The 13898-nt window shown below is 37.2% G+C and overlaps 1 pseudogene; it reads left to right on the plus strand.

The window, feature by feature from the left end:
* The first annotated feature begins 12757 nt into the window (after positions 1-12757).
* Positions 12758-13485, plus strand: LOC119535136 (annotated as a pseudogene).
* The last annotated feature ends 413 nt before the right edge of the window (positions 13486-13898 follow it).

Below are 13898 nucleotides of genomic sequence, written 5' to 3' on the forward strand. Positions count from 1 at the left end.
ATCACAATAATGCTTTGGGGGATATATGCTTCATTAAAGATAATCCAGTACAATATGACAAAACATAAGGTAGCTATTCTTTCTGCAACAACACAGATGAAGACTTTATTTTAAACCTATAGCAGATTGAATTTTCACATGATGTTTTCTTTAAACTGCCTTACTTAATCTAGAAATACATTAAAACACTCATCCACCAGCTGTGCTGGTCTCAGCTGTAGCAAATAGATGATTAGCTTCCTCCTGACAATGTTTTCTTCCCACAAAATTGTAAAACTGACTGAAAGGACATTAAAATTCAGGAATGGAAAGTAAAACCTCATCATTACATTTTTTAGTTATTTTGTCCTTAAATCATTTTGGAAAACTAACAGATAAAACTATTAATATTAGACATTAATTAGGTATTAACTTTTTATGGTTTTATATTCCCAGGTAAAACTTGAAACAATGTCATCCCAAAGATAGGTAAATCAGCATAATTGGGTTGCAATTGCTTCCATTAAATTCAATCACAAAACTGGTGACTCTTTTAGCAGCCTTAGAACTTCAACCAAGTTTGTTAGCAATTCAGAGAAACTTGGTTATTAAAGATGCAGCCAGATGTTTTACCTTCTCTGCTGATGTAAAATAACAGTATTTTCTTTTAGTCAAAGTTAAATTTGACTAATTTGTATATAAAAACATAAAACAAAACAGCCTTACACTCCAAAGGTTCTAATCAAGGATTGACAAACTCTGGCTTATGGACCAACTGTCTGTTTTTGTAAATAAGTATTAACAGTAACACAGCCAAGCCAACACTTTCACATATAATCTATGGCATCTTTCCCACTACAAAGGTAGAGTTATTAGTTGCAACAGAGCTTTCTAGCATCAAGCTTAAAATATTCAGAAAAAGTTTGCCAACCCCTAGTATAAATTAAAATTTCAGACCAACACCAATACTCATCCCATCCCTTATTTTTCTGTGTTCGTACAGAAATGGAAAAATTAAAAGAAAGAATGAAAAGATGATATGTCTCTTGATTGAATCAAATGCATTAAAATTAAAATTTTAAAAATTTCACTTTACCTGACCCAGATCTGGCATGAGTTTTCTTCTTAGCCCTGAAGTGTGATGCACTTCACATTCCTGATTACAATTTTGATTAAAATATGCACTCTTTTCACTGACAGTATCTCACACGTAATCTTATTTTTATTCACACTGTTTTGCATTTGCTAAAATTTGAGCTAATCAGTGCCAAATAAAGAGGGAAAGTTGATTAGTTTTAGTCCTTTTAAAGGCTGGGAGATGGACAGAATTACTCTACATCTAACACATTTAGACTAAAATCATTCTAAGGTCATTTATGGTCAAAAGCTATTTCCCCATAGAATTCTACAAATCCATGTGGCAATCATCAGTGGTCTTAGTGATTGAATTTGTCATAAGTAGAGTCTACTTAATTATGAGGTTTATATGTGCTGACCACCAACTCCATGTATGAGACTGAACATCTTTAAATCATCTTCTCAGCATTAATTGTAAAGACATTTTAACTGAGTAGAAACAGCTATTACGAGAATAAATAGCTGCAGAAGATAGGCAAGGGCTCAAGTTGGATACTGCAAATATTTTCAACCTTCCATTTTTCTACAGAATTAGAAAAGTACTAAAGCACAGAGAAAAAAAGTTCAAATTTACAAGAACTTTCAAGGGTTATTTTTGTTGGAACTTTACTTCTGTGGGTTCCACATCTTGCTGCACATCAGAATCAGCTGGGATATATATTACAAAATGAATCTAATAGTGTAGGGTCCTCCCCCTAAGATTCTGATTCAGCATGTCTGTCATGGTATCTGGGATTATATAATTTTAATAAGCACCTCATATAGTTTTGATGCAGTGGATTCTTGGACAGATGTTTGGGAATGTAATGCAGTTGATATCAACAGAATATAACAGAACAACAGTAGTCTAAATCTATTTTTATTGTTGTTCTTTTCCAGGTTCCTTTTTTTTTCTCTTCTTTTCTCTTCTCTTCTCTCTCCCTCCCTCCCTCTCTCTCTCTCTCTTGCAATCAGTGTGGGAAAGAGGAAAATCAATCTTTCTGAAAGTCCAGAACCTTTCAGTCTTATGCAGTTTTATCACTGTTAAGCCCTGTGATACCAGACAATTCGGTTGGATCTGGTATGTTTTGGTTTTCTCACGTGTTGAGTGACAAGAATACCTAATGTCTACTTCACAGAATTATGGGAGTATATGCCAACATATCATCTCAAAGTAAAGTAGTAACATTGCAATAAATATGGGAGATCGAACACACGCATTTAACTCCACTGCTTCATAAATGACAATAAAGATAATAGGGTCCTTTTAGAGAAGCTGTACCATAAATACAAAAGGAATAGGGGAGGATACTACATCAACAAAATTTAATAAGCTGGAAAGCAGAAGGATACGTGGTAAATGACTTAGCACACAAGGGAAAGCTGACTCCTAAATGAGTATTATGGAAAGTCGATATGCAACCCAGTTTGCACTGTGGAACCCTCAAAAGGTTTAAGACTGAGTAGAAGTAGAGGTAAAATTGGGGCCACAAAAAGCAGGAGGAATGGTTGAATTCTTTTAAGACTTAATTAGGTCCAAAATGCCCTTAGGTGGAAGCCCACAACTCACCTCCTCGAGCAGAAGAATGGAGGTTTATTATCTGGAGGGAACAACACATAGGATCTCAGAATTGGGAGATAACAGGCCCAGACATGGTTCAGTGTGAGGTTGTCATATAAAATCAGAGGTATTTGTGAATTGTTTGCTACCAAATATGGAGAGTTTCAAATATATTTTCCATTCATATCTGAAAACACTGGAAGCATAAATACTCCAGGCAGGCAAATAGATTTTTCTCTAATAAATCTGACCAGACCAAGAGAAAAGACCTCAAGAGGTTCTTGGATTAACCAGACAGTCAGATCATTCTTTCATAAACAAACAGTCTCCCAACCTTGCCAAGTATGCAGAGCTTCTGTCACCAAGTTAGGCCCCAGAAATCACCTGTGGAAAGCCTCTCTTTAGAAAAACAGAACCAAAGAGTAAATGTACTGGGAAGAACCAGTATCTGTGCATGAAATAGAGCACTTTAAAGACTATGATTAAGTCTATAATGTATTTAAAATAGAATTTCTGAGTAACTGATACAGTAATTTCAGAGATGTAAAATTTTAGTATCTGAGATGCAAAAATATTCTCCTCAAAAACATAACAAAATAATACCATTCACTATAATATATCTGTTGATAAATCCAGCAGCATCAATGTAATTAATTACTGTACATAAGCCCAAGAATACCTTTGGTTGATCAGTGAAAGAAAGCCAAAAAGAAGTGAATGAGATTCAGACCTTCCCAGAAATGTCTTGGGATTCAGTTGCCCGGACCATGGCCCTGCCTCCACAGTGAGGACATGAGCTTCATCCCAGCGTGACCCATGGTTCTGTGACATCTCAAGCTGCACCCACACGGGGATGAGTCATAGGACCTTCCTACTCCAATATGTTCACTGATACCAGCATCTTCACATTTTAAAATCTTTGCTCACTTAATGTTTGTCTGGTTATGAGTGAAAAGCCAGAGGAAGAGAGTGTCAGCTGGACTATTGACAATGCAGCAACTGGTGTCAGTGACCTTCAAAGATGTAGCTATTGCCTTCACTAAGGAAGAGTGGGCCCTGCTGGACACATCCTAGAGAAAGCTGTTCAGAGTTGTGATGCTGGAAAATATCAGTCATCTGGTCTCAGTGGGATATCAAGTCTGTAAGGCAGAACATGTTCCCAATTAGAGCAAGGAGAGGAACTGTGGAGAGAAGGAACAGGACCTCTCCAAAACCAGAGTTAAGGCAGGGAAAGTGGTCTTAAAAAATAAGAAATGATATCCATGCAACATATCTGCAGGAAAGACACATCTACCATGCTGTCATTGGTTCATCCAGGTCATCACATGGAAGAGGATAAAAATCCAGAAAACATCAATGAAGATGATCAAACTGTGGACATACTGGACAAAGACTTAAAAAATGATCTTCAGAGGTCCTAAGATGGCAGCATAGAGAGGAGTGGAAGCAGTTAGTCCCCCTGGAACAACTAATAAACAACCAGGACCAACTGGTAAATAATCTGGTATAACTGCAGGGGGATAAACATGACCATCCACTCATCATACACCAACCTGAATTGGGAGGAATGCCCAAGATTGCAGCATAGAATATGTAAGTAAAAACTGTAGATCCAAGCTGGGAGCCATCTCCCCTCACAGCCCAAGCTGCAAAGCCTTGCAGTGCTAGAGAGCAGCACTCTCTGAGAAAGTGAATATAGCTCAGCTGATCTCCAACTGGGGTTTTAATTAGCACATGCTCAATAAGAAGCTACGAATCTCCAACAAGCAGACAGAGGCTTTGGGTGATGACTGACCTTGGAGAGCCGGAGGGTGGCCAAGGACTGGCCCTGAAGGGGGCTTTCTGTCCCTGTTTCAGCTCAGTGAAGAAAGCCTCAGCCATTTTCATTTCCCAGCACTCTGACCCAGACAAGTGTGGAGACAGCACAGCCAGAGAGAGACCACTGAAATGCTAATAATCTCTCCCTAAGGGGTTATCTTCTCTAAGAGGAAAGAGGTGGGGCCCAGTTCTACTACCCACCCTCCACTCAAAACCAGACCCCAGAGCCTGGGGGAAAACAGCCACAGGCCACACCTCATTACATCAGTCTGGAGTTACAGGCTAACAGGCACCACCTGCTGGGCAGAAAAGCACAGTGGCCTGAGGCCTCACAGGGTGTAGCAATTTTCTAAGACACAACCTCAGGGAAACCGGATATTGAATATTTTGTCTTTCTGGGACCTGAGCCTGTTTTGGTCTGGGAAAACCTGATTGGGGTAACCAAGGAAACCATGCCTAGACAACAGAAAACTACAACGTACACGAAGAAAAATGAAGTTATGGCCCAGTCAAAGGAACAAACTTACACTTCAACCGAGATACAGGAATTGAAACAACAAATACTAAATCATTTTTAAAAGTTTAGGGACAATATGGCAAAAGAGATGAACTATATAATGAAAACACTGGGCATACATAAGGTAGAAATTAAAAGTTCAAAAAACCAACTGGCAGAATATATGGAAATGAAAGGCACAACACAAGAGATGAAAGATGCAATGGAAACATACAAGAGCAGATTTCCAGAGGCAGAAGAAAACACTCAAGAACTGGAGAACAAGGCACTTGAAAGGCTATACACAAAAGAACAGATAGAGAAAAGAATGGAAAAATATGAGCAATGCCTCCTGGAATATAAGGACAAAATGAATAGCAAGAATGTATGTGTCATTGGTGTGCCAGAAGGAGAAGAGAAGGGAAAGGAGGCAGAAGCAAAAATAGAGGAAATAATCAATGAAAATTTCCCTTCTCTTATGAAAGACATAAAATTACAGATCCCAGAAGTGCAGCATGACCCAAACAGAATAGATCTGAACAGGCCTACACCAAGACAATTAATAATCAGGTTATCAAATTTCAAAGATAAAGAGAGAATCCTGAAAGCAGCAAGAGAAAAGTGATCCAGCACATACAAAGGAAGCTTGATAAGACTATATATGGATTTCTCAATAGAAACCATGGAGACAAGAAGGAAGTGGGGTGATATATTTAAGATACTGAAAGAGAAAAACCACCAACCAAGAATCCTATATCTCACAAAACTATCCTTCAGATATGAGGGAGAGCTTAAAATATTCTCAAACAGACAATGACAGAATTTGTGAATGATTGTTTACTTAGGATGGAATGTATGGTGTATGAACAAAACCATCTTTTAAAAAATGGGTTGATGAAGAAAACTTGAGGGCACTATATTGAGTGAAATAAGACAGACACATAAAGACAAATATTGCAGGGTCTCACTGATATCCTCTCTACAGGAAACACTAAAGGAAGCACTGCAGACAGAAAGGAAAAGACAGGAGTGAGAGGTTTGGAAAACAATTTTGGGAGATAGTAGCACAGTGTAAGTACACTGAACAAAGATGACTGTGAATATGGTTGGAAGAGGATTGTTATGACCATGTGGGACACCAGAACAAAAGACAAAAGATAAAGACTGGGACTGTATAACTCAGGGAAAACTCGAGCGCTCAACAATTGTAATAAAAGGTACAATTATGTTTTTACATGAGGTAGAAAAAATGAATGTCGACATTGCAAGATGTTAAAAATAGGGTGGGATTGGGGGAAATACAATCAATGCAAACTAGAGACTATAATTAACAGAAACATTGTATTATGCTTCCTTTAATATAACAAAGGCAATATACCAAAGCTAAATGCATATGGGGGGGGTGGGTATAGGGGAAGTGTATCACTCCTAGCATTGGTGATGTTGTCTGGCTCTTTATTCTACTTTAGATTAATGTTATCTTTCCTTTCATTTCTTTCTAGCTGTAATATTTTTTTTTTTCTCTCTCTCTTTCTCTTTTCTTTTTCTTTTGTCTCTCTGCCTTCTTTGACTCTTCTTCTTTGTGGAAGAAATGGAGATATCCTTATATAGATAGTGGCAATGGTGCTGAATACATAAATTTGTGACTACACAGAGAACGAATGATTGTTTACTTAGGATGGAATGTATGGTGCGTGAACAAAACCATCTTTAAAAAAATGGGTTGATGAAGAAAACTTGAGGGCACTATATTGAGTGAAATCAGACAGACACATAAAGACAAATATTGCAGGCTTTCACTGATATCATGAACAATCTCAATTAAAAAATATTTTAAAAAATGATCTTCAATATGCTCAAGGAAATGAAGGAAAATATAGAGAAAGAATTAAAGGATATCAGTAAAACAATGAATGAACAATATGAGAATCTCAACAAAGAGATAGAAATTCTAAAAAGGAACCAAACAGAACTACTAGAGTTGAATACTACAATAAATGAGATTAAAAAAAGTCACAGAAAGGTTTCAAGAGCAGTTTGGAGCTGGCAGAAGAAAGAATCAGCATACTGGAAGATGAGACAATTAAAATGAGTCAGGCTGATAAGCAGAAATAAAAAAGAGTTATAAAATTTTGGCACAAATGGCCTAATCTGAGATGCCATCAAGCATACCAATATATGCATTATGGCAGTCCCAGAAGGATAAGAAAGATAGAAAGGGACATAAAGACTATTCAAAGAACCAATAGCAGAAAATTTCCCAAATCTAGAGAAAGAATTGAATATGCACATCCAGAAAGTACAAGTTTATACCCTTTCACATATTAATCAAACTATCAAATACAAAGAACGAGGACAGAGTTCATATGTAATCTTATTGACAAATGGTTTAAAAAATTTTAGTATATTATTGAGAAGCATATTGACATTTTATATATCACTTTTATGGAGAATTAAGACTAAACGAAGGATGTAGCAACACTTCCATGCAGATTTGCTAAAAATATATATTATCTCTTGTCTAAAGGGATGATAATATTAAAGACTGTTAGTAAAAACATCACTTGATTGTTTATATACGATATGCCAAAAATATCTCTTCATAAATTCAAAGAGAAATAAAATATCTTCCATTAAAAAAGTGAATGAAATATTTTCTGTCATGCACAAAGCTAATTTCAAAATACATTTGGAACATATATATAAATACAGACACATATATTAATATCCTTTTTTAGTCTTCCAAGGCTGCTATGAAAAATAACACAAATGTCTAGACAATAATAATTTTTGGTCTCACAGTTTTGGAGACTAGAAATTCAACATCAAGGTATCTACAAGGCTATGCTTCCTCCAAAGTCTGTAGCATTCTGGTGTTCACAATCATCCTTATGTGGTGATCTCTCCCTCTGTCTTCTCCTACTTTTGGCTTCTTCTAAACAAGGTCCAATTTACTTTGTTTATAAGGATTTAAGTCATATTGGACTAAGGCTCACCCTCATTCATTTTGGCCACACTATAACTAATAATAAACATCTACAAAAGTCCTATTTACAGATGTGTTCACATCCACAAGTTCAGGGCATAGGATTTGACCATATCTTAATAGAAGACATTATTCAATACCCAGAAATCCTCAAATAAGTCTCTCTGCTTTGTTGGCCCACCTCCACAGTCTTTTCTCAAATTGCAACTGAGTTTGATCCTGTTAAAGTGTAACTATGAAGAAAAGAAAATTACAAAACAATATCCCTTATGAATATAGAAGCAAAATCATCAACAAATACTAGCAAACCAAATCCAATAACACATTAAGAGAATAAAAGACCATGATCAAGTAGGATTTATCCCAGTTATGCAATGTTGGTTTGACATAAGAAAATCAACTGATATATTACACCACATTAACAAAATGGAGGGGAAAAAACCACAAGATCATTTCAATTGATGCAGAAAAGGCACTTAACAAAATCCAGCACTCCCTGTTGATTAAAACACTCAGAAAACAAGGAATATAAGGAAGCTTCCTCAGCATGATAAAGACCATATACTCAGTGGCAAAAAGTTGAAAACTTTCCCTCTGAGATCAGGAACAAAAAGGATGCCCACTATCACCACTGTTATTCAACATTTGTTAGAAGTTTTAGCCAAAACAATTAGATAAGAAAAAGAAATAAAAGACATATAAATTGGAAAGGAAGAAATAAAATATTCCCTTTTTGCAGATTACATGATCCTATACAAAGGAAATCCTGGAAAATCTACACAAAAGCTACTACATGTAAAAAAGGAATTTAGCAACATGCAAAAATCAGTAGTGTTTCCACACCCTAGAGTTCTAGTTTACTAATGCTGTCAGAATGCAAAACACCAGAAATGGATTGGCTTTTATAAAATGGGGTTTATTTGGTCACACGGTTACAGTCTTAAGGCCATAAAGTGTCCAAGGTAATAAATAAACAATCAGGTACCTTCACTGGAAGATGGCCAATGGCATCCAGAAAACCTCTGTTAGCTGGGAAAGCACGTGACCGGCATCTGCTCCAAGTTCTGGTTTCAAAAATGGCTTTCTCCCAGGACAGTCCTCTCTAGGCTTCAGCTCCTCAAAAATGTCACTCTTAGTTGCTCTTGGGACATTTGTCTTCTCTTAGCTTCTCCAGAGCAAAAGTCTGCTTTCAAAGGCTGTCTCCAAAATGTCTCTGTAAGCTGAAGCTCCTCTCTCAGCTCCTGTGCATTCTTCAAAGTGTCTCTCTTGGCTGTAGCAAGTTTGCTCCTTCTGTCTGAGCTTATGTAGTGCTCCAGTAATTTAATTCAGACCCACCATGAATGGGTGGGGCAACACCTCCATGGAAATTATCCAACCAAAGGTCTTGTCCACAGTTGATTGAATCACATCTCCATGGAAATGCCCAAAGGATTCCAAAATCTAATCAACACTAATATGTCTGCCTACACAAGATTGCATCAAAGATAATGGCATTTTGGGGAACATAATATATTCAAACCAGCACACCTAGTAATGAAAAATCTGAAAAGGAAATAAAGAAAAAAAATATTTTACAATAGCAACTAAAAGAATAAAAAATCTAGGAATAAATTTAACCAAGGATATAAAGGACTCATACACAGAAAACGAAAAAATATTGCTTTAAAAAAATCAAAGGAGACCTAAGTAAATGAATGGACATTCTGTATTCATAGATTGAAAGATTAAATATCATTAAGATATCAATTCTATCCAAAATAATTTACAGATTCAGTGCATTTTCTTGGGTATAGATAATGACTAAAATTGAAAAAAAAAAAAAATCACTGTAAGCATGTTATTAAAAATATGAACCTAACCATCAAAAGAAAGACCTACCTTCAATCATGCTTCCTTTTAAAAGTTCAAGTAAACTAATTTCACAGAAAAATTAATGAGATAAGTATTGAAGTAAAATTCCATACAAATTTACTAAAAAAGAAAATAAAGAGCAGAATAATGTCTAACAAACAAGGAAAAGATGCCAGAAGGAGGTGCCCACAGAACAGACCAAAACTGCAATCTTCTATTTCTGAGTGAGATAAAAGACACTAATAAGATGATATTACACAACACAAGGAAAACAACTAAATTAGAATTACCATAATTAAGAAATTAGTAGCAGAGGAGGCAGGGCAAGATGGCAGCATAGAGAGGTGTAGAATTCAGTTAGTCATCTAGAGGAACTAGTAAATAGCCAGGAATAACTAGTAAGTAGTCTGGAACAACTGTTAGGGAACAGCCATGACTGGACACACATCATACACCAGCTTGGTGTATGCTGAGATCACAGCATAAAACAATAAGTAAAGCTCCACAAACTACAGAGCTGGTGCCCTTTCCACACTGGCATGGCAGGCTGAGTTTAAACACATCCCTGTGGGAAAAAGAAACAATCTACTAGGAGGAAGGAAAGGTGGCACAGTCAAGCTCCAATTGCAGTTTTAATTAACAAATTTGGACTACTAAATGCAAGCTACAAGCACAGATAAAACCAGAGCAAGCAGGAAAGGAGCCTGGAGGTCTCTCATGGCAGAGGTCTCTCATGGCAGAGGTCTCTCATGGTCTCTCAAGGAGGCAGGAATGATGGAAAAAAATAATAATAAATAAATAAAAACAGAGGCTTTTGGAGACAGCTGAGCCCAGAATACTGGAAAATGGCTGTGTCTGAAGAAAAGGCACAGAGAACCAAGTACCAACACCAGTAGACCAGCAAAAGTAGGGTGCTGGGGACTGGCTCTGAGAGGGGGCCTTTTCTCTTTTTCCTTTCCTTTATCCCATTCTACATAGATCATTAAAGAAAGCTTCAGGCATTTTCAATTGTCAGCCTTAACACAGGCAAGGTGGAGTTAAGAAAGACAGAGGGACAAAGGAGGAATTCAAGTGTAGGAGATAACTCCCTAAAGGGTGTATCTTCCCCAAGAAAAGAGGGGCAGGGCCCAGCTCAAGTGGCAGCCGTCCCTCAGAGAATTCAGACCCCAGGGCTTGGAGAAAAGAAAAAAAAAATAGAAACAACTTAAGCTTGGCTTCTGACACTCTCAGCCCCTGGCCAGGACAGGGTCCACTGAGAATTAAAGGAACTGCACCTCTTTATGCCAGTGGAGAGCAGTGGGCTGACAAGTGCCACCTGCTGGGCAGTATAGGAAAAGCACAGAGGCTAGAGGCCTCATGGGAACATGTGACAAATTGCTGGGTCTCATCCTCAGGGAAACCTGATACTGATTACAACTTCCTCCTGTGACCTGGGCCCATCTGGTTAACGAAAACCTGGTCAGGATAATCAAGGAAACCAGATGCCTAGACAACAGAAAACTATGAGTCACATTAGGAAAACAAAGATATGGCCCAGTCAAAGGAAGAAATTTACACTTCAAATGAGATACAAGTTGAAACAACTAATTAAAGATCTTCAAATATGCTAAATCAATTCAAAAATTAAATCAACAAGTTGAGAGAAGATATGGCAAAAGAGATGAAGGATATAAAGAAGACACTGCGTGAACATAAGGAAAAACAGGAAAGTTTGAGAAAACAGTTGGCAGAAATTACAGGAATGAAAGCAGAATAGAAAAGATGAAAAACACAATGGAGACATACAACAGCAGATTTTCAGAGGCAGAAGAAAAGATTCATGAACTGGAGGACAAGACATCTGTAATCCTTCACACAAAAGAACAGATAGGGAAAAGAATGGAAAAATATGAGCAGCATCTCAGGGAACTGAATGACAACATGAAGTGCATGAATATATGTGTAATGGGTGTCCCAGAGCAGAAGAGAAGGGAAAGGGGGAAGAAACAATAATGGAGGAAATAATCACTGAGAATTTCCCATCTCTTCTGAAAGACATAAAATTACAGATCCAAAAAGCACAGTGGATCCAAAACAGAATAGATCTGAATAGACCTACGCCAAGAAACTTAATAATCAGATTATCAGATGTCAAAGACAAAGGTAATTCTGAAAGCAGAAAGAGAAAAGCGATCCTTCACATACAAGGGAAGCTAGATGAGACTGTCTGCAGATTTCTCATTAGAAACCATGGAGACAAGAAGGCAGTGGTGTGATATATTTAAGATACTGAAAGAGAAAAACTGCCAACCAAGAATTCTTTATCTGGTAAAACTGTCCTTCAAAAATGAGGGGGAGTTTAAAATATTCTCAGACAAACAGACACTGAGAGAGTTTGTGAACAAGATACCTGCTGTACAGGAAATACTAAAGAGAGCACTACAGGCAGATAGGAAAAGACAGGAGAGAGAGATTTGGAACACAATATTGTAAGTGCACTGAACAAAGACGACTGTAAGGATAGTTGAAAGAGGAAGGTTAGAGGCATGTAGGATACCTGAAGGAAAGAAAGAAGATAAAGATTGGGACTGTATAACTTAGTGAGACATAGAGTGGTCAATGATTGTGATTAAAGATACAAATATGATAATGTTTTTACATGAGGGAGAACAAATGAATGTCAACTTTGCAAAGTATTAAAAATGGGGTGGAGAGGGTGCAGAGACATTAGGAGTGGGAGACAGTGGCAACATGGTGACTGTGTACGAGCCATCCAACCCTCCTCTTCCTTGTTGTCACTGCCACCGGGATCCTTTAGATTGCATGTGTTCATTGTAAGCCTGCTGCCCACCTGTCAGTCCTTGATCCACTTGTCCACCCGTTCTCCCTTGCGCCACCACTGCCAGCTCTAAGGGTCAGCCAGCCAGGTAACTCGCTCTCCCACCCACCCACTGCCCCATGGGCAAAGACCATGGAGGATGTGAAGCTGGAGTTCCCCACCCTCCCACAGTACAAAGAGGATGCCCAGGAAAAGCTGTGATCAGCCAAATGAAATGTCACAAAGCTAGTTCGTTTGAATCTGAAGATTTCAGAATGACCCTATCCTATGAGATGAGAGATGCAGAAAATTTTACCTGGATTGTTTTTAGGCCCATATTCTTCTACTATGAAAAGCAAACCACCTATACTACAGAAACATGGAATAACCCATATAATATGCATAAGACAAAATATTGACACAAACTTTATTAAACCAAACTTTCAGCAATTATTTAGATATTTAGTCTTGGATATTGCATATAATCCAGTTGAAAATATAATACTTTTTTTTTCCCATGACTAAAGAATTTATTGATGGGAGCTTACAAACGAGGAAAAGTTGTTGTCCATGGAAATGCAGGGATCTTCAGGAGTGCTGCCTTTGTTATTGCATACATTTTGGAAACATTTGGAATGAAGTACAGAGATGCATTTGCTTATGTTCAAGAAAGAATTTGTATTAATCCTAATGCTGGATTCATCCATCAACTTCAGGAATACGAAGCCATCTACCTAGCAAAATTAACAATACAGACGATGTCACTACCACAAATAGAAAGGTCATTATCTGTCCATTCTGGTACCACAGGCAGTTTGATGAGAACACAGGAAGAAGATGATTTTGGAAACATGCAAGTGGTGACTGCACAGAATGGCTGACTCAAGAGCAAACATTACAGAAGATGTGAATTGAATTTCTATTTGGGAAGGAGAAAGTACTAAAGACAATAATAATGTAAAATGGTATAAAAAAATAAGTAGTTTCTTTTCAACTAAATGTTGCTTCCAGACATGTTTCTCTGCAACTTATTGAGCAACATTTTAAGAAGATGTTGGACTTCTGCACAGATGGCACTGATGGTTTTACTCCTTTTTGTTTTTTTTTTTTATTTTTCACTTTACAGTTTTATTATAAACCAAGAATTTTGGACTTGCAAAGAGGTATTATTGTAATAATGCACTTTTCATACTTGAAATTTATTTGTATGATATAAAGTTATTACTTTAAACAAAATGCAAGTTAGAGGGGAATTGTTTATAAAATTTGGGTAATTTATAACAAAAGAGTTTAC

The sequence above is a fragment of the Choloepus didactylus genome, chromosome 5 (assembly GCF_015220235.1).
Source record: "Choloepus didactylus isolate mChoDid1 chromosome 5, mChoDid1.pri, whole genome shotgun sequence".
In the NCBI taxonomy this organism is placed as follows: domain Eukaryota; kingdom Metazoa; phylum Chordata; class Mammalia; order Pilosa; family Megalonychidae; genus Choloepus; species Choloepus didactylus.